The following is a 22,618-nucleotide window of genomic DNA, read 5'->3' as shown; positions in this document are numbered from 1 at the left end:
GGGGGGGAGAAGCGGAATAACAACATCGCTTCTGCCGCTGCTTGCTTCATGCAGGGCAGGAGCATGGCGATGTTGCTGGCTTCACCTGTGCCGGCGTCTAACCCTCCCCGGCATCCGCTGAAATAGAGAGGCGGATGCTGGGGACTGTTAGACGCCGGCACAGGTGAAGCCAGCAACATCGCTATGCTTCTGCCCTGCATGAAGCAAGCAGCGACAGAAGCGATGTTGTTATTCCGCTCCGTGGTCACATATGCAAAGCCAAGCTGCGAGATGCCCTGCGTGCATGCTCATACACCAGTCTGGCCTTCACAATGCGAATACAGACCCGGCACCCTGTCGGGTCTGTATTCGCATTGTGAAGGCTAGACGGTCTGTGAGCGCGCACGCAGGGCCAGCGGCATCTCGCCGCTTGGCTTTGCATATGTGACCCCGCCCACCAATGACGCAACAAAGCCGGAAGACAGAAGATTTTGCAACAACGAAGACTGGTGAGTATGCGACGTGGGACAACCCCTTTAAAGGGATTCAATCATTAAAAATGAATTTTTTCTCCCCAACATGTAGGAATAGCCTTAAGTAAGGCTATTCTTCTCCTACCTTTAGAATTCTTCTCCGCGCCGCCGTTCCCAGATATCCCAGATTTCTTCAGTAAGCTAATGAGTTTTCTTGCAGCACTGGGGGCGGTGCCCAGCGTTCAAACAGCAATGGGGGCGTCCCCAGTGATGCTAGAAAACTCTTGCAGAGCACTGTGTAAGCGGCCACAAGAAAATGGCCACAGACATGCGCAGTCGGCTCTGTACGCGTGCCATTTAAAGCCAGAATAAGACATCGGAAGAAGACGTCTCGGAGAGGGTGTGCCAGAAGAAGACAGAGTGTCACTGGACATTTTTCTCTCAGCACTAGGGACGCCCCCAGTGATGTTTGAGTGCTGGGCACCACCTCCAGTGCCGGAACCGGAATATCTAGGGAATGGCGGTGCAGAGAAGACCTCTAAACGTAGAAGAAGAATAGCCTTTCTTAAAGGGGTTGTCCCATCACAAGGATCCTATCTATACTGCTTGTTAATGTGGATGTAAGACTTTTCCTAAATACACTGCTTCAGCAAAACTGCTTTGTCTGTCCACTATCTTACTTTATTCAATTTTTTGTGGCCAAAGCCCTGACCTAGCTGCTCCTGAGTCAAATGATGTATCTGCTGCTCTCAGGGGGGAGGGAGGAGGGGCTAAGTGCAGGGAGCGAGCCTGTGTATCTAGCTAATCCTGTGTCTACACCATGTGACCTAGGTCCTGCACTCAGATAGAGGAGCTGCTTTCATTTCTTCTGGTCTCCCAGTTATCAGGCTAGCTAATTCAGTTGTGTTCATTATGGCAGAGACAGGCAGTCTCTGTATGTAACACAGAATGGAGTTGCTGCTGCCTGTACTTCATAGTCCAATGTGGGTGGGCGGAGCTACATACAAATTTGGGGGCGGAGCTAAACGGCAGGTTGCCTGTGAAACCCCGCCCACCAAATGATGCAAGAAACCAGGAAGAAAGAAGATTTTACAAGAGTGAAGACTGCTGAGTATGTGAGGTGGGAATACCCCTTTAAGGCTATTCCTACATGTTAGGGAGAAAAATGATAGATGTCCTTTTACATAGATGTCCTATGATTGATAGATGTCCTTAGGCCAACAAATCGACCAAGGAGATCGCCGAAGTAACTGCTATCGGACAGAGAACTGTTCAGCATATCATACGAGCATGGCGAGATGGTGGAGAACCCCCCTCCAACCGTGGAAAGTGTGGGCTTAAGACTATACTCGAAACTCAAGGTTGTAGGTCCATAAAGCGACTGGTGAAGAATAACCACTGGAAAACCACCTTTGAGCTCACACAGATGTTCAACTCGACGGAGCGACACATTTTGGAGCGAACAATGCGACAAGAACTCAAAGGAATGGGTCTCAACAGTTGTGTCGCCACACGAAAGCCATTGGTGACAGAGACCACAAGGATTGGACCCTAGAGCATTGGAGAAAGGTCATGTGGTCAGATGAATCATGTTTCACATTGTTCCAGAGTGATGGTCGTGTCCAGGTGCGACGAGAAGCACACGAAACACTGGAATGTGCTGGAAAGGAACCTGCGCTATCACTCACCACCCCCAACGAATCTGCGTAACCTGGGCTCCGATACTCGAGAATTGGATCAAAATCCCTGAGTCTACACTACAGAACATTATAGACTCCATACCGAGAAGGATGCGTGCTGTTATTTGTAAATCATATTTTATTTTATTATTTTTATAAACATTTACAGCTCAAGAAACAAGGCAGATTTTAAATCATGCACATCAAGAAAATATCTTTGCAGAGTATACAACATTATATATCACGGGTGTTAATAGTCAAAGTAGGCACCTAGGTGCCGACAAAAAAAAAAAAGCAACAAAAAAGCAACAAATGAGAATAAACAAACAATTAAGTACATTGTATGGTTTGTACAGTTAGTGAGGGGTGTAAAGAAGGGGGAGATGGGGGATAGGAGAGGAAAAGAAAAGTAAGAGAAAATAGGGGGGGGAGGGAGGGGCGAGGGGGGGGTACATGATGAGAAAAGAGGTGCAATATTGAATACTGCTATCAATCAACTGATATTTTGGTTCCCCTGTATGTCAGCCATGGCGACCAAATTTTCAAAAATCTGTCATGTGAAAAGTTTGCCCAGCTTGACAGCTCCTGGAATCTCACAAGTTGGTCAACTTTTTGAAGGAAATGTTGCAAAGCCGGTGGTGTGGTTTGGAGCCAGTGGAGTGGAATGAAGGACTTTGCTATTTCAATGAGATGAGTTGCAAGATTTTTCTTTGAAGGTCAGGATCAGGAGAGGGAGCTGAAAGGCATACCAACGCCGGGTTCAATAGTAAGTTCTGATGGGCGACCTCTTGGATCACATCTTGGATTTGCGTCCAGTAGTCAGTTATTTGGGCACAAGACCACCATATATGTTTGTAAGTGCCAATTTCAGTACCGCATCTCCAGCAGAGATTCGAATTTGCAAGTCCATGTCTATGCAGCCACTCAGGGGTTTTATACCATCTGCTAAGTAATTTGTAGTGCATCTCCTGTAGTCTTGTACAGGATGTAAAACCATGTGAGTTCTGCAGGATCTGAACTTTGTCTTCCTCTGAAAATGTGGTCTGGAGATCGCTTTCCCAAGCAGTTAGAAATTTCGGTGGGGCATATGGTTTCATGGAGTGCAAATAAGTCTTACAGGCAGAAAGGGTTCTCAGGGGTTTAAATGAAGACAGCAAAGCTTTTTCTACGGGTTTTGTGTCTCGGAACAAATTGGGTGAGGTTGAGATTTTTTTCACTGTGCTGGTGAAGTGTGCATAGTGTAGAAAGGAGATAGGATACTTCGGCATAAACGTTTGCAAGTCCTCCAGTGCAATTGGGCCAGACAAGGAGAAGAGGTCTCCCAATTTTCGTCCCTCTAGGTTAGACCAAAAGTCACTATAGGGCTGAGGACCGGGGTAGGAGAGGTGTGGAGTCAAAGATGCAGGCATGACTTTCGAAGGGAGTAGGTTTAGTTTGGTTGCGACTTCTCTCCAGACCGAACAAGGGCCTTTAAGAAGCGGGTCAAAAGAATCGCTACGGAGAAGGTTGAGATCAGGCAACCACAGATGTCGAGTGGCCTCTTGACCATATGTGTCTCGGACTAGATCCCATACTCCGCAATCCTTCTTGGGCGCAGCTAGCGTGATCCACACGCTCAACAAATTCGCTTTATACATGGTGAATACATCAAGGAACTGTATTCCACCGTCCACTTTTTTCCTAAGCAAGAGATGATGAGCCAGTCTCGCCGGTTTGTTCTTCCATACGTACTGTCTGAAAGCCGCATGCATTTTTGTGAGGTACGATTTCGGCAGTGGTATCGGAAGCATTCTCAACATATATGTCAGTTTGGGGATAATATAAGTCTGAAGGATGTTTTTCCGGCCAAACCAGGAAATGTAGGGAAGGTCATAAGAGACCAGTAAGTCCAGAATCGATTTCAATAAAGGCAGGTAATTCCTAGCAAACAAGTCCTCAATTTTTGATGTGAGGTGGACCCCCAGGTACTTAATCTCTCTTGTGGCCCATTTGTACGGGGAGTTTAGTTTAGCAGAGGCTACTACTTCAGGAGGGAGTATTACTTTGAGAATTTCGGATTTAGCAAAATTCACTTTATAATCTGTCAGCACACTATAGTGTTGCAGAAGCGATGTTAAATGGGGCACACTATCTTGAGGATTTGTAATCAGGAACAATACATCGTCCGCAAATGCAACAGACTGGAGATTATCATTACCTACTGGGAAGCCACAAATGTCAGGGTTTAGGGTTCTATGTCAACGCAGTCAGATAGTAGGCCATTCACTTTTATCCTTGCATGTGGCTGCGAGTACATAGACATAATAGCTGAAACAAAATTGTCTGGAATGCCAAATTTCTGCAAGGTAAGTGTCATAAAGCGCCAATCTATACGATCGAATGCTTTCTCAGCATCTATGCTGAGGAGCACCAGAGGCACTCTATTTTTATGTGCCATTTGGATAGCATGTAACAGGCGTCTTGAGTTGTCTCTACCCTCCCTTCCTTTCACGAAGCCAGATTGTTCTTTATTTACTAAACCAGGTATTAAAGGTTGCAGCCGTAGCGTAAGTATTTTGGCCCACAGCTTTAAATCTACATTCAATAATGATATTGGACGGTAATTGCTGCAAAATTTACTATCTCTACCTTCCTTGGGGATAAGACTAATCTGTGCCTCTTGAGATTGTTTTGCCCACTTACCACCCTCTAATAAGTTGTTGCAAAGAATGGAAAAATAGGGGACCAAAGTGTCTCTAAAACATCTATAATAAGAGACCGGCAGGCCATCTGGGCCAGGGCTCTTGCCTTTAGGAAATGTTGCCAGAGCTAAGCGTATTTCCTCATGTGAAATAGGATCAAGTAATGCACTAGCTGAAGACTCATCTAATTCTGGTAGTGGTAAAGTGCTTAGAAACTGCTTAATAATGGCACTACGTTTCTCTAAGTCATCTCTCGACTCATTGGCCCTTAGGTTATATAATTCTCCATAATATTTCCTAAAGGCTTCTGCTATCTCAACTGAGTTTTGTAGAAGAAGGCCTGAGTCAGTTTTGATCTGAGTAACATATGATTTTTCTTTCGCTTTTTTAATGAGATGGGTCATGAACTTGCCGCCCTTGTCGCCGTGGGCGTATAACTTATATTTGAAAAACAGCTGTTGTTTCGTCGCCTGGCGATGGAATATTCTATTCAGTTTTTCTCTTAGTACGGTAAGGTCATTTAATTGGTCCTTAAGATTACTGCGCTTGTGTGCCTTTTCTATAGTCGCTATCTGTAGGAGGATACTGTCAACTTCCTTTCTCGTCCTCTTTTTTTCTGCAGTGGCCTTGGCTATAAGAATTCCTCTCACGAAAGCCTTATGGGCTTCCCAAACTGAGCTAACTGCCACGTCTGGGGAAGAGTTAAGTTTAAAGAACTCTTTGAGTTTAGCATGTAGATTTTCCACAAAAATTGTATCCTCAAGCAAATGCTCATTTAAGCGCCAAGTCCATTGGCATAGTGTCAAATCTGCAAATATGACAGAGATAGTTACAGGTGCGTGGTCTGAGATTGTGCGGATACCTATTTCTGCGTCAGTAGTCTGAGCTAGTAGTCCACGGGAGCAAAATATATAATCGATTCTCTGGTGAGAGCTATTTTTGGGAGCAAAGTGGGTATAGTCTTTACCTGAAGGATGTAGCTGACGCCACACATCTAGTAGTTTAAGCTGCTGTAGCGAGCTGTGGAGCACTCGGAGCTGTTTTTGAGAGAGAGCTGATCGTCCTGTGGAGGAATCTAACAAAGGGTTTAAGAAAGTGTTGAGATCGCCACCCAAAACAATCTCTCCCACTGCAAACAGTGCTAGGGCTGCTAGTGCTGTTTTGATCCATTGAGTTTGGGAGTGGTTGGGGGCGTAGAGATTCGCTAGTGTAATAGGTCTAGATGCTATGTGGCCTCGAACAAAGAGATATCTACCCTCCGAGTCAGAGAGGGTTTGATCAGGGGTGAAAGGTACCGTGTGATGAATTGCGATGGCAACCCCTTTAGATGCTGAAGTGGGATGCGAGCTGTGGAACCATGTGGTGAAAGCCCGCTTAGGTAAAGAAGGAATTTTGTCATTTTTCCAGTGGGTTTCTTGCAACATCAACACATGCGATTTCAGCTTGGCTGCAGTTCTCATTACTGAATGTCGCTTCTGGGGTGTAAGCATGCCATTGACATTGAAAGAAGTTACCTTAATGGACGTCATTTTAGTAATTCAAAAAGTGGTCGATAGCACCAAAGAAGGCTCAGATACAGAGTAGAAGTGGGGGGGGGGGGGGGGAGAGAGAGGGGGGGAAGAAGGGGAAAGAAGGGGGAGAAGAAAAGGGCGTTCGATATAAAGAGGAGTGGTGAGGTATAAAAATACAACCGTACAAACACTAAACAAACTAGGCGCCCAGGGACAGATTCAATGAAGAACTATTGAAAACCGAAAACCCTGGGATCAGCAATAGAAATAGTTTCCGCGGGTTTGCGTAGGGTAGCGGAGGAAAAACAAGAACGTCTGATCGGGAATATGCCTGTCACCACCTCTCGGTAAAAAAGAGAGAGAAAGACATTGTATGGCTTATGTATAGCAAATACGCAATATTTAACAGTCCTGAAGAGTGCGGTCAGGTACAAGGTGGTCTAAGGAAAGACAATCCAAATATCAATTAATTTCTCTAAAGCTAAGTTGAGCTCAATGAATTGTAGAACTAGGGAGTAGTATTGAGAAGCGTTTTAACCATAAATCTGAGAGTCTAAAACAAAAAGGATACATAGAACATTCGTCAACTTCTTCTACATCTATCTGTAAGGATAGACAATTCTGTTATGGACTAGAGTCCTTATGGAACTGTTCATTGCAAAAAACCTGGGCGATGTTTTTGAAGAAGCTTCTTCTGTTTCGGTGATTTGTGTCTGATGGGTGATGCTGCACCAATATCCTCAGGTAGCTCGGGAAAATCAGGTGGGTCTGGAGTGGGCATCCAGGAGGGGATTTCTAGAGGTTCCACATTCAGCGCTCTCCAAACGGCTGGAAGATCTCTGGGTGTCGCTATCACATATCGACGACTGTTATAAGTCATAGAAAGGCCAAAAGGATATAGCCACGCATACTGAATCCCTCTGGTTCTAAGGAGTTCCAGTAGGGGTCTCATTAAGCGCCGCTTCGCCAAAATGGAGGGGGCTATATCCTGGAAAATAGCAATTTCATCGTCTCCAACCATGATCTTCTGTTGTTGTCTGGCAGCTGCTAGAATGGCTGAAGTATCTAGAAAGGACAGCAGTCCACATATAATATCTCTGGGAGGGTCTCCAGCCTGAGGTTTTGGCCTCAAGGCCCTATGTATGCGTTCAACAATAATCGTGGCTGCTCTCTCTGGTCCCAAGAGATCAGTAAAAAGTTGTGACGCCATTTTAGGTAAATCAACTGGTGCCCAGGATTCTGGCAATCCCTTAATACGAATGTTCCTTCTCCTCCCCCTGTTTTCTTGGTCTTCTATTAAAAGAAGTGATCTATCGATATACTCTTTATGGGCTGCAAGCTGTGATGCTGCTGCTGCTGTGTGAGTGGAAACTGCCGTATATGCCGATTCTAGGCCTGTAACTCTGAGGCCTAACGTTTCCATCACCCCTCTTATATCTGCTAACTGTTCCATTACAGGGGTGAGAGCTGCAGCTAGAGTCTGGTGGAAGAAAGTTTTTGAAATCGCCACAGTACCTTCATCCGTGTCCATAGGAGCAGCAGCTTCAGGTTCCGACTCGTCTCCCGCCTCAGGGGTCCGGGTTGGAGTCGGCGCCATTTTGAGAGCTTTCGCCGGGGACTGCGTAGACTTCTTCTTAAGGTAAGCTTGCATGTCCCCCTGTTGTTTGTTCGCTTTCTGGGTGACCGGGAGCTCTAGACTCTTGTCCTTTCCATATTTCACCATTATGGAGCCGCACAATGCTATCGAGAAGCGGTGAATACAGGCTGATGCGACGGAGCTCTACTCGAGCACGTCCATTACACCGCGCGGTCAGACTCCGCCCCCCGGATGCGTGCTGTTATTTGTGCTCATGGTGGCCCAACTAAATATTAACACTAGCGACTTTTTTTTTTGGCCAGTCAGTGTAGTTATGCCTCTATACCAGGGGTGCCCAATACGTCGATCGCGATCTACTGGTAGATCGCAAAGGACGTATGGGTCGATCGCGGGATGCAGGGATACCCGGTGTCTGCTTGTTTACAGCGCACAGCTTACATATTACCTCTTCACCATCTGCTGTGCATTCATGTCTGGGATACTAATACTCACTACAACCCCTGATAAATTCTTTGAGGGGTGCAGTTTCCAAAATGGGGTCACTTGTGCGGTTTTCCACTATTGTGGTACTTCTAGGGCTCTGTAAATGCAACATGGTGTCTAAAAACCATCCTAATCAAATTGCTGCCCGAAATCCCTAAAGGTGCTCTTTGATTTCTGAGGACATGTATTGAGTCACGTTGCACAGAAGGGCCACATATGGGATATTTCTACAAACTGCAGAATCAGAGAAATAAATATTATGGTATGTTTTGCTGTTAACCCCTTCTTTGTTACTGAAAAATGTGGTTTGAAATGGAAAATGTGCATAAAAAAGTGATGTTTGCAAATTTCACCTTCATTTTGCATTAATTTCTGTGGAACACCTAAAGGGTTAATAAAGTTTCTATATATAATTTTGAATAGTTTGAAGACTACAGTTTCAAAAATGGGGTCATTTATGGAATTTTTTTATTATATAGGCCCCTCAAAGTCACTTCACAACTAAATAGGTCCCTAGAAAACAAAATCTTGAAATTTTCTTGAAAATCTGACAATTTACTACTAAAGTTATAAGCCTTCTAACTACCTAGAAAAGTAAAAGGACATTGAAGAAACAATGCCAATATAAAATAGATATATGGGAAATGTTAATTAGGAAGAATTTTGTGTGATATGACTGTCATGTTATGAATAATAAAAACTTTCAAAATTGATAATTTTATGAGATTTTCAGTATATTGTCATTTTTTTTAAAACAAACAAACGCAAAGTATAATGACCAAAATTTACCACCAACATAAACTACAATGTGTCACGAAAAAACAATCTTGGAATCACCTGGATAGTAAAAGATGTCATAATTGAAAAACAGGGTCTGAGCGCCTTAAGGCCCAAAGTACCCTGTGCCCTTAAGGGGTTAAACAAGTTCAAAGAGGTCCTGGATGCCTTTCTTGAAGAGAAAAATATAACAGGTTATGGACTCTAGATTTTAAGGACACGTTGATCCAGGGTTTTTATACTGACTGCCAGATTGGAGTCGGGAAGGAATTTTTTCCCTGAATTGGGGAAATTGGCATAAGCCTCATGGGGTTTTTTTTGCCTTCCCCCGGATCAACACTGTAGGGATTGCAGGGTTATAGGTTGCACTTGATGGACTGATGTCTTTATCCAACCTCATCTACTATGTAACTATACAATGCGGACAAGGTGGGGGGCTGAGGAATTGTACTCCAAAATAGGAACGATTACCCAGCAGAAGGAATATTGACAGACACAGGATACTACAAGGTTCTGAAGGAAGACCCTTTGAAACAGTAAAGTATAGTATATCGCAATATGATTAACCCTTTCACTACCAAGGGTCTCTGGAAATTTTGCACCTCCAATAGCCAGAGCAATTTCCAGTTTTGAGATGGACAAATGCAAATAAATGTATATTAGTTGCTAAAAGCGGAAACCAAACAAAAAATTATATGCACCAAACCTCTAAAAATAAGAGTTGAACATGTGCAGAGTTAAAGGGGTTGTCCCATCACAAGGATCCTATTTATACTGCTTGTTAATGTGGATGTAAGACTTTTCCTAAATACACTGCTACAGCAAAACTGCTTTGTTTGTCCACTATCTTACTTTATTCAATTCATTGTTGACACAGCCCTTGGCTTATCTGCTCAAAAGTCAAGTGATGTATCTGCTGCTCTAAGCGGAGGGGGGAGGGGCTAAGTGCATGGGAGCCAGCCTGTGTTTCTAGCTATTCCTGTGTCTACACCAGATGTGACCTAGCTTCCTGGTCTCAGATAGGGGAGAGGAGCTGCTTTCATTTCTGAACTCGTCTTCTCCCAGTTATCAGGCTAGCTAATTCAGTTGTATTCATTATGGCAGAGACAGGCAGTCTCTGTATGTAACACAGAATGGAGTTGCTCCTGCCTGTACTTCATAGTCGAATTTTGTGCATTTAGTGTTTAAGGACCTTTGATGACATCACAGGCCCTTCAGCCGCCCCATAGGATCACGCTATGTGGTGGGCGGGGCTACACACTAATTTGGAGGCGGAGCTAAACGGCAGATTGCATGTGAAACCCCACCCACCAAATGATGCAAGAAACCAGGAGGAAAGAAGATTTTACAGTAGTGAAGACTGGTGAGTATGCGGTGTGGGAATTTTAATACCCCTTTAATTCACATCACTGTGGCCTACACTCGCATGCAGGTGTCTTCAGAAAATCACTAGAACCGGAAGGAACAAATATCTGTTAGAAGCTGGAAATGTTAAAAAAGTAATATCCTATAAAAAGTAGGGATTACACACCATGAAAAGTAAGTGAACCCCTAAACTCTATATATTTTTTTGAAAGTAGACAAACTAAAGATTACAAATGTCTTAATGGGTCATCGATAGACACATCCACCTTCATGCAACTTTGTGACAAACACAAATCATTTTTTGAAAAAAAATGCACTAAAACACATATTTGAACCTAAAACTCATGTTCAAAATCAGATTCATATACAAAATACAAATTACAAAGGGTATAGGGACTAAATATAAATGTATCCACAGAAGATCCCTAATAAAATATAACTTTTATTTGCTACAATAAAATAAAAACGTTGACCCCAAAAGTGTAAATAAAATATAAAACCTGGAACCAGGAAATAAGTATATAGGGACAGAGCTCCTTTTTCGCATAGAAGTGGCTGTGGGACTTTCCCTTCTAAACTCTAGTCTGCATCCACAGTCCTAAATGACAATATGCTTATGCTCAAAGTAAATCCCTATAACCTATAATAGTGGTTCCTATGTCAGTGCAATTGCAGAGGATAAGCGTGGGTTAATACTATTAGGCCAGTTCTATATTCAAGGCTGTTAGTCTCTATCCCGTCGATCCCCTAGGGAGAGACTGCCAGATGCCGGACCCTAAACCACCTCACTCCTCACTCAACCAAGCCTCAACGCGTTTCCCTACAAGTTCATCAGGAGGCACGATACTCAAGCACAATCGCTATAACAGTAGAAATGCGGTTACAACCGCAGTTCACGGGACCATGAGGGTTGGCCCCGTTACTTATATGGATCGACGCTGCCCGCTTCATGTCTCCGGCTCTATATAGAGAAGAGCTCACGAGTCTCTGTCTTTTCCGGCTTCGCCCCTCTCCCTCGCACTCCTATCGCTGAGTGCTTGGGAGACGAACCCTCTCTGAGGGGCATGGCCCATAGTGGGAGTCGGACGGCTTCTGAATCTCGCGCATGCGCGAATACTTAGAGGAGTGCCCAGCTACTCCTGTGAACCAAGACTAGTGATGATCATCTGTCCATTATATATGGGTAAGTATGTCACACACACACACAGCAGGCTATTTATCGCCCCAGGTCAGTCTGTATTAGCGCTTATTTGAGGGAACTGGAGATTACAAGATTCCTTCACCATCTCGCGTTAACCCCTTAGTGCCCAAGTAGATGTCATAGTATATTAATGACCTATGCTTCAACGAATTCCACACAGTCCTGCTTTATATATGTAGATATTCTCAATAAGCGATTAATCTACTGGGCTTGTTATTTTCAACCCTCCATGTACCCCAACCTTTCACGTGAAGTGGCCTTTGTTCTCTAGAGTATTTATTCATAAGATAGTTTACATTTTTTGTGTTTGTGTCCCAGACTGATCCCCTTATATAGGTCATGAAATCATAGATTCGCCTGCTTTTCCCCAATATGTATTGTGTCCTTAAACCTTGTTCATATTTTCAGACTACAATGAATAAATAAAACTATTGAAAGCCAGAACCGGTCGAAATTACTGTCTTCTATGCGAAAAAGGAGCTCTGTGCCTATATACTTATTTCCTGGTTCCAGGTTTTATATTTTATTTACACTTTTGAGGTCATATACAAAATACATTTAAAGTAATAGCTAGCTTAAGGGGTGTAGTATATGTAAGCCGATGGCTGGTCAGATAATGGAGGGGGTGTACATCTCACCCAGACTACTCAGGTGGGTGAGATGAGAAAACACCAGGAATTTTTGTTCTCAGCAGACAACTTTTGTCTGGTAAATGCTAAGTACTGGGCTGGATTTTTAGGAATGACAGGTAGGATTGGTAGTGGGACCTGTCATTCCACCCCCCCTCCAGTCCACACTTTGGGGATGTTCCGACAGTGACTCAGCTGTAGAGAGTCTCCCCGTCAAGGAGGCTTAAGAAGTTGCTCCAGCAGCAACACTTTGGCAGAGTTTGGCTGGAGAGCTGACAGAGAGGTCATATTTTTGGAGCTGTGTCCTGAGTGATTCGACTGGCTTTTGATTTCTGTTATCCTAGGTGAGGTAACCTATTCTTATGTTAAGTTAGAGCCTGGCCGGGCAAGGATTTATTTTTGTATTGTTTCTTTTTGTTGCTGCACTACCTTTTTGAGTGAAAATAAACTCTACCTTTGTTTTGGACTAAAGAAGCTGGACTTGTGTGTCTATGCCACCCCACCTAGCAACCCCAGACCCTGACAATACAATATGTACTGCAAACATCAACTAAAACAAGAGCTCGAACTCCCAAAAACACTAATACAGAAGACAGGCAGGATTTTGCTGTTATTCACGAATATGTTAAAAATCTATACTGCACCTACCAAACTGTGACTGTCATGCCAAAATCTAACTTTTTTCATATAACACAGCATACCGTATATAAAAACACAATTTAATAATTCATATATACAACCACCTTCATGCAACTTTGCAGCAAAGATTGCAAGCAAAAATTGCAAAAAAAAATTCAAATTTGCCACGAAAGTGCGGCTCAAGCAATCCCTTTCTGCAAACAAAATGTACTTTTCAAAAAACTATGTGAGGAGTTCATACATTCCACACATGTATATATTTACAGGGGCGGATGTTAAAGAAATGCCAAAATCGCTGAAATGCGCCTTCCCATTCTGTGCATGCAAATTAAATAGGACTTTATATTAAAATGTTATTTTCCATCCCCTATAGAAATTTTAGCAAACTATACGTTCATGTCTAGTGATAATCGTTATTACTATTATTTTAGCGTGTAACGGATATCATAAATCTAATGCAGGCTGTGGTTTTAGGGAATGAAAATTCCCAAATTTAACCAGGATGCACGACACACACGTGTGGCAAAAAAAAAAGTTAATTTATTGATAGACGATAACGCGTTTTCGGGTTTTCTGGTGCTTAAAAACAAGCGCCACCCATTCTTCAGATCGAATACAAAACCACAATAGAACATATATATTCCAATAAATAAATAACGTATATACTAGAGTATAAGCCGACCCAAATATAAGCCGAGGCCCCTAATTTTACCACAAAAAAACTGGGAAAACTTATTGACTCGAGTATAAGCCTGGGGGGGTGGGGGGGGGGATTTCAACAGCTACTGGAAAATTTCAAAAATTAAAATGGTCGGAGTTTTTGGGTGCAGTGGGTGCTGGGAAAGGGGAGGGAGTGTTTTGGTTGTCTGTTTGCCCCTTCCCTGAGCTTGAGCACTGTTTTTTCTTCCCCCACTTGGAATTCAGCCTGGCTGAATATAGGGTATCTGCAGTGCTCCTATTAACCCCTCCCTGACGGAACAGGAGTACTGCAGATACCCTATATTCAGTAGACTGGGCACTGTCAGACACATGGATACCTAATGTGTATGTGTTTCGCAGTAATTTTCTACTTATGTATGGAGTGATTTAGAACTTAAATTTATTTTATTTTTATTTTTTTTTTGCACTACTTTATGGGAGATTCTATAAATTGATATTGTGGCTGGTCATAGACCTCCCCCCCTTGAAAATAAATAAATAATTTTTTTTTTTTTTTTTTTGCTGACTCGAGTATAAGCCGAGGGGGGCTTTTTCAGCAAAAAAAACTGTGCTAAAAAATTCGGCTTATACTCGAGTATATACGGTATATATATTTTTATTATATATTATACTAGCTGGTACCCGCGACTTCGTCTGCGGTGATTGTAGAAGTGGGTATATACAGGCGTGGGTAAGGTTTTCGTAGTGTGTATAAGGTATGGGATATGAAATTTAACTTTGTATCTTGTTTTTGCTGTAATTCAGAGAATACGTGAGATTTTTGTGTTGAAGTTACTTTGTATTTGAGCTGCTATATATACGGTGTTGTGAGAAATTTTACATAATGACTTTGGGACAGAAGTATTTGAAGTTAACCCTTTCCCGCCGGTGGCATTTTTTGATTTTCGTTTTTGACTCCCCTCCTTCTAAACCCCATAATTTTTTTATTTCTCTGCTCCCAGAGTCATATGAGGTCTTAATTTTTCCTGGGACAAATTTTTCTTCATGATGCCACCATTATTTATTCTATATAATGTACTGGGAAGCAGGGAAAAAATTCAGAATGGGGTGGATTTGAAGAAAAAATGCATTTCTGCGACTTTCTTACGGGCTTTGGTTTTACGGCGTTCACTGTGCAACCAAAATGACCTGTCCCCTGTATTCTGTGTTTCGTTTCGATTCCGGGGATACCAAATTTATATGGTTTTATTTACATTTTGACCCCTTAAAAAAAATCCAAAACTGTTTAAAAAAATTATTTTTTGAAAAGTCGCCATATTCCAACAGCCATAACTTTTTTATACGTGCGTGTACAGGGATGTATAGGGCGTCTTTTTTTGCGGGACCGGTTGTACTTTGTAGTTCTACCATTTTTGGGAAATGTTATTGCTTTGATCACTTTTTATTCAAATTTCTATCAGAATCAAAACAGTGAAAAAATGTCGGTTTGGCACTTTTGACCATTTTTCCCGCTACGGCGTTTACCGAACAGGAAAAATATTTTTATAGCTTTGTAGAGCGAGCGATTTCGGACGCGGGGATACCTAACATGTATGTGTTTCACAGTTTTTAACTACTTTTATATGTGTTCTAGGGAAAGGGGAGTGATTTGAATTTTTAATCCTTTTTTTTAAATTTTATTATATATATTTTTTTTCCTTTTTTTAAACTTTTTTTTGCATTTATTAGACCGCCTAGGGGTATTGACATGGGTGGGCGGTGTCGCGGATTGTCAGAGCGGTGGGGGTTGGCTGCTCCGGAGCGTTAAAGAGAGCCTCCTGGAGTATCGTTAAGGTGAGGGGCAAAGTGGTAAAGTATATGTATATGAGATTGTGTGGGGTTAGGGGCGAGGCTGCAGAGGGCAATATGAATTTTGTGGCTTGCTATGGTCCAAAGTGTGTGAGATTGCAGAGATGGTGGTGTGAGTTTGGGTTTTGTGGGGGTCCTGGCACAAACGTATGTGCGCTATTGTGACGAAAAGTAGCCTATTGCGCAATCGGGTGTATTAACTATGTTTGTGGAAAATTTCAGCCAAAGTTTTTCCGTGATTAAGGAACAAACATCCGAACATCCAAACTCACAAACCCACAAACTTTCACATTTATAATATTAATAGGATAGTTAAGAAAAGATCCTATTAACCCCTTCCCGCCGATGGCATTTTTTTGATTTTCGTTTTTCGTTTTTGACTCCGCTCCTTCTAAACCCCATAACTTTTTTATTTCTCCGCTCCCATAGCCATATGAGGTCTTAATTTTTGCGGGACAAATTTTTCTTGATGATGCTACCATTAATTATTCTATATAATGTACTGGGAAGCAGGAAAAAAAATCAGAATGGGGTGGATTTGAAGAAAAAAATGCATTTCTGCGACTTTCTTACGGGCTTTGGTTTTACGGCGTTCACTGTGCAGCCAAAATGACATGTCCCCTATATTCTGTGTTTCGGTACGGTTCCAGGGATACCAAATTTATATGGTTTTATTTACATTTTGACCCCTAAAAAAAATCCAAAACGGTGTTAAAAATTTTTTTTTCTAAAAGTCGCCATATTCCGACGGCCGTAACTTTTTTATACATAGGTGTACGGGTATGCATAGGGCGTCTTTTTTTTGCGGGGCCGGGTGTACTTTTTAGTTCTACCATTTTCGGGAAATGTTATTGCTTTGATCACTTTTTATTCAAATTTTTATCAGAATCAAAACAGTGAAAAAACGGCGGTTTGGCACTTTTGACTATTTTTCCTGCTACGGCGTTTACCGAACAGGAAAAATATTTTTATAGATTTGTAGAGCGGGCGATTTCGGACGCGGGGATACCTAACATGTATATGTTTCACAGTTTTTAACTACTTTTATATTTGTTCTAGGGAAAGGGGGGTGATTTGAACTTTTAATACTTTTTATATTTTATATTTTTTTTTTACTTTTTTTTTTGCATTTATTAGACCCCCTAGGGGTGTTGAACCCCAGGGGGTCTGATCACTAATGCAATGCATTACAATGCTAATGCATTGCAATGCATTGCAAAAAATCATCATCTCTTTTGCAGGCTGCATACACCAGCCTGCAAAAGAGAGAATTTGCAGACCGGCTGGGAGCCTTTAACAAGGCTCCCGGCTGTCATGGCAACATGACGTCGGCCCTGGAGCATGCTCCAGGAGCCGGCGATCCCTGCCAAAATGGCGGCGCCCATGCGCCGCCGGGAAAATGGCGCCTCGGGCGCCTTTGACAGCAGCGCCGGAGGGGTTAATGCCTCCGATCGGTCCGGGGACCGATCGGAGGCATTAGAGCTGGTTGTCTACTGCTTAAAGCAGTAGACACCCGGCGGCTATGACGGCCGCCCGGCTCCCGGGCGGTCGCCATAGTTACAGACCCGACACGCGCCGTACTATTACGGCGCATGTCGGGAAGGGGTTAATATTATAAATGTGAAAGTTTGTGAGTTTTTGGGTTTGTGTGTTTGGATGTTCGGATGTTTGTTCCTCAATCACCGAAAAACCGCTCCAACGATTTGGCTCAAATTTTCCACACCGATTGCACAATAGGCTACTTTCGTCACAACGCACATACGTTTCTTCCCAGGACCCACACAAAAATCCAACTCACATCACCATCTCTGCAATCTCACACACTTTGGACCATAGAACGCCCTAAAACTTCACATCCCCCTCTACAGCCTAGCCCCTAACCACACACAATCACATTCACATATACTTCAGCACTTTCACACTAACCGTAACGATACTGCAGCCGATCTGTTTCACTCTCCGGCCCAGCCATCTTTACCGACCCCCACCACTGGGAGGATCCGCGGCACCGCCACCAGACTACTCCACTGTCTTCACAGGAGCATGCACACGTTACACACATAGACAACGTGTTGCCAGCACGCCACCATTTTGCGCCTCCAGCTTACACAGCAACACCCGACACACTGGCTCCAGGCCGCAACACTCCCTGATGCCACTCTCACCTCCCTGCTGTTTGCTGTTGCTGATCTATCCACCGGCCCGACACTGGTAAGTGGCCATACCATTCTTGCATTGCCAGGACCTCTGGCCTGTATACTACGCTGTACCGACACCTCAAGCTCCATAATAATCTTCCCCATCTCCCTCTATCTACTTAGCCTCCTCAAAACACCTCACACTAACTTGCACCGCACTTCACCCTTTTAGTATGGCCCATGCCGCTGATGTTCCTATGCCAACCGCCCGCCATAGCCGCCGCTTATTGCATAGCACCGCTGACTTCATTTCTACTGGCTGGGCTCCGTTGCCGGCACACGCCATTCCATTACGGCGCATGCCAGCTCTTTCGCTGTAGCAGGTGCCCAGGAGCCGCACGACCCACATAGCCTGCTTAACCCCCGTGATGTCCCCCATTGTTGCCCACATTCCGTACTCTGCCGCCTTCTCTTAGCTGTACCGCGGCGAGCCGCACGCCTGACATAGCCTGCTCAACCCCCGTCATGTCCCCCATGATGTCCCCCATTGTTGTCCACATTCCCTCCTCCGCCTTCTCTTACCTGTACCGCGCCTCCGGTCTGTCCCCCGCTGCGCGTAGGCATCCTCCTCCTGATCTCCGCCGTCTACACTGAGCTACGCTGCCGCCGGCAAGTTACTATAGCAACCGCCGGGTCTCCCACGCCTCACACTCAGCTGCCTCTGTCCAGGCTGCTGCAGGCTATGCTACATAGCCTGCAATAGCACTGGCACAATTAGGCAATGCATTGCAATATATTGGTATTGCAATGCATTGCATTCTTTAGCACACCCCCTGGTGTTCTCCAACCCTATTGTTTTGCAAGCTGCTGCATGCAGCCTGCAAAACTCATTCACATTGTTTAAACACACCATGTAAATGTATTAGCATTATCGCACATGACATTGCTACTGAGACCCCCTGGGGTTCAAGACCCCTAGGAGGTCTCATACATGCAACACACAATCTAAAAATAAATAAACAATTAAAAATAAAAAAATAAAAATACTGTGAAAAACCCACACATCTTACCTAGCCCCGACTCAAAAATCGGCCACTGTACAAACACAAACCAATATTACACCTCTACGCACTTTTATGCAATTATGCAATGCATTGCAATACTTTACGATTCCAATGCATTGCATTAGGCAGCACACCCCCTGCTCTTCTACAGCCCCATTGCTTTGCAAGCTGCGGGATGCAGCCTGCAAAACTAATTACCATTCTTTGGCAAAGCATGTACATGCATTAGCATTGTCACCTACGTTTGCTGCTCAAACCCCCTGGGGTTCAACACCTCTACATGTTCGTATACATAAAACAACAAACAAAAAACAAAGAATAACCCAAAAAATATTGTAACTGCCCCTTCACACCCAGTAAAGGCGTGTGTACTTTGCCCAAAATACACGTGTAAAAATAGACCTCTACAAATAAAACTCCCATTCACTTCCATCACATTTTAGACGTGTATTTTCACCTGTATTTTTTCATGCCTATTTTCACGTATAGGAAACTACTAAAGGATGATACACTTAAAAAATAACTTTTATTAGTTGTACATTAAAAAGTGTCAATTCGTGTATTAAAATATTAGACAAAAATAGGGAAACTGTCCCCCAGTCAATAACCAGTGTTTTGCACTGGTGTATTTAGGATAGAACCAGTATCAATACCAAGCTACACTAATAATGTTTCCGTCTGTTATTGTTGCAGACTGGATAAACACTCATTAGTGAGACAGGCCACTATTATGTATTAGCCAGTGTTTAAATGCCCATACATAACAAAAGTAACTAATGTGCCTGTAGCAACAACAGACACTTAAGGTCACTAGATAACCAGGCTTAGTTAGAGGCACCTGCTTATTGTACCAGATAAAGGGAATACAGGGAGGAGGAGACTCCTTCAATATCCTTATGTTTTAGCCTCAGGATCTTGACGGAACATAGCATACAGAGGATACAGCATACAGAGGATTAGGGCTAGTGTTTGCCAATACGTCGAACAGTACGTCGAACTTTGAGGCAGATGGGCTACAGCAGCAGAAGACCACACCGGGTGCCACTCCTTTCAGCTAAGAACAGGAAACTGAGGCTACAATTTGCACAAGCTCATCGAAATTGGACAATTGAAGATTGGAAAAACGTTGCCTGGTCTGATGAGTCTCGATTTCTGCTGCGGCATTCGGATGGTTGGGTCAGAATTTGGCGTCAACAACATGAAAGCATGGATCCATCCTGCCTTGTATCAACGGTTCAGGCTGGTGGTGGTGGTGTCATGGTGTGGGGAATATTTTCTTGGCACTCTTTGGGCCCCTTGGTACCAATTGAGCATCGTTGCAACGCCAAAGCCTACCTGAGTATTGTTGCTAAACCATGTCCATCCCTTTATGACCACAATGTACCCAACATCTGATGGCTACTTTCAGCAGGATAATGCGCCATGTCATAAAGCTGGAATCATCTCAGACTGGTTTCTTGAACATGACAATGAGTTCACTGTACTCCAATGGCCTCCACAGTCACCAGATCTCAATCCAATAGAGCATCTTTGGGATGTGGTGGAACGGGAGATTCGCATCATGGATGTGCAGCCGACAAATCTGCGGCAACTGTGTGATGCCATCATGTCAATATGGACCAAAATCTCTGAGGAATGCTTCCAGCACCTTGTTGAATCTATGCCACGAAGAATTGAGGCAGTTCTGAAGGCAAAAGGGGGTCCAACCCGTTACTAGCATGGTGTACCTAATAAAGTGGCCGGTGAGTGTATATGGCTCAGAGAGATGATATGTGTGGTCGTTTCTTAGAGAGAGGCTATTCAAAACGATCAATTAGCAGGTCTTTGAATATTGTCGATAATATCGATAGGAAATCACTTTTGATCCCCAAAAAGCGCAAAAGCATCACAAGGGAAAGGGGAGGTTTACACTTTTCAACGAATTATAGTTTGGATTACAGTAACATTGTTGAAATCATTAAGAATAACATAGGGATATTAAAACAGGATGATACTCTCAGCTCTTTAATTTCAGGAGGAATTAACTTTATTTCCAAGAAAGGCAAAACTTTAGCCAATCATCTTTCCCCAAGTTTTTTCAGTGATGGTCGTACTGTATCAGAAACCTGGCTTTATATGAAAGGGTTTCACAGGTGTGGCACCGCGAGGTGTCAAACTTGTAAATATGTGGACAAAACTTCCACTTTCCTTAATGCTTCACAAGATCATTCCTTCAATATCAATGGTTATATGAATTGTGGTACAGATCACGTCATTTACATTATCTCATGTACTTCATGCAAACTGCAATATATTGGAAGCACAATTAGACCTTTGAGACTGAGAGTTTCTGAACATTTATATTCAATCTGTAATGAAAAATCAACTAAAATAACTGGTGTTACTAAACACTTCAGAGATGTACATGACGGTAATCTTTCCACATTTACTTTTAAAGGTATAGAAAGGGTGTCTAAACCTAAAAGGAATGGCAATTGGGAACAACAGGTTCGGATAAGGGAAGCCTTCTGGATCTTAAAGTTAGACACTCGGGTCCCGAAGGGGTTAAATTTTAAAAGTGATCTTTCTTACATTTATAAAACATAAATGTGATTTAGTTTGCCTCTTTTTCTTTCCATCATAAGAGTACTAGGTTTGACTATAGTCATTTTAGTTACAAAGTGACCACGTATCATTCTCTATATATACAATCATTTTCTTTTGCCTAGCTTTTTTAGAATCGTTAAGATTAAGATCAGACATGTAATAGCATATTATTTTAAACATACTTACCTATTGATGTTAACATCTTTATCCATGCTGATCAATAGTTTCCGTTTTTTCATTTTAAGCTGTTTTTCTCTTTGCGAATATATGAGTCACATGATCGGGACCTAAACTTGCGCATGAGCAATGAATCTCAATTCAGCCATCTTTAGTAAGGGCAAACATCCTGTTACATTACATGTTACTGTACATTAGATCTATGTATGTGATCGTTAGCTGCCAGTCCAACAGATCAAGGACTATACAATAAAATTCTCGTATGGAACAATCCATAAATAGGTTGCGTCTTCTGTAAACATCCTATATTATGTCGATTTTTTATTTACACATGTGTTTTGTATATGTTTGATTTTAATTTTTATGTTTTTTGTTGGTTTTGTATGTTATATTACTAGTCTTTGTATTTCCAGTGTTTTGCAGCTGCTCAATCAGGAATTCACAGTATATAGATGAGCACTTGCATTTGTTTCGTCAGGCTATGAGTAAGGAGCCCCTATAGCGCTCCGAAACGCGTCAGCCAGACGCCGTCTTTTTCCTTTTGCCATCATGGACTTTTTTTGAATACCAACATTGATATATATTTTATTCTGGATTCTGATGAAAATAAAGGCTATGTTTTATTAAAGTTTGTTTGTTCATCGTTTGGCTATTCAAGTTTACCTCGAGCTGGGAGGCTAGTTTCCCTGCATGCATACCTATTGAGGAGGACCACAACACGGCATGATCAGAGTGGATTTCATAATCAGTTATTGATTGAAGACACGTGAGTGAGCTGACACGTCTTTGTTCTAGTTTGTTTCTTACGAATTTTCAGCCTGTGTCCTGCTTACAGTGTGTCTGTCCAATACGTTGGATTTACTGACGATTAGAATTTTCCACAACCGTGTAATCCTCGCTAACGCTGAATTTCCAGATAAAGTTTTTGATTTTTATACATTGTCATGATGACAAGTTTGGATAGTAATACGGAAAATATACGTAATGAAAGACTTAAAGAAGTTTTTAATGACATATCCACAAAGGACAATTCAGCAACCAATTTGGATTGTCAAAGTTTACTCTTTTTTTTTTTTTCTTTTTTTGGTAGAGTTGGAAGGGACCTCAAGGGCCATCGGGTCCAACACCCTG

At 42.7% G+C, this 22,618-nt stretch overlaps 1 protein-coding gene across 2 annotated transcripts in view; it reads right to left on the bottom strand.

Annotated features, from left to right (window-relative positions):
• Positions 1 to 22,618, bottom strand: part of SLC9A8 (solute carrier family 9 member A8) — a 324,107-nt gene that overhangs the window by 230,836 nt on the left and 70,653 nt on the right. The gene's annotated exons all lie outside the window — the stretch shown is intronic.

The sequence above is a fragment of the Leptodactylus fuscus genome, chromosome 6 (assembly GCF_031893055.1).
Source record: "Leptodactylus fuscus isolate aLepFus1 chromosome 6, aLepFus1.hap2, whole genome shotgun sequence".
Taxonomy (NCBI): domain Eukaryota; kingdom Metazoa; phylum Chordata; class Amphibia; order Anura; family Leptodactylidae; genus Leptodactylus; species Leptodactylus fuscus.
The sequence above is the reverse complement of the archived record's forward strand: the minus strand, read 5'-3'. Positions and strand labels throughout refer to the sequence as shown.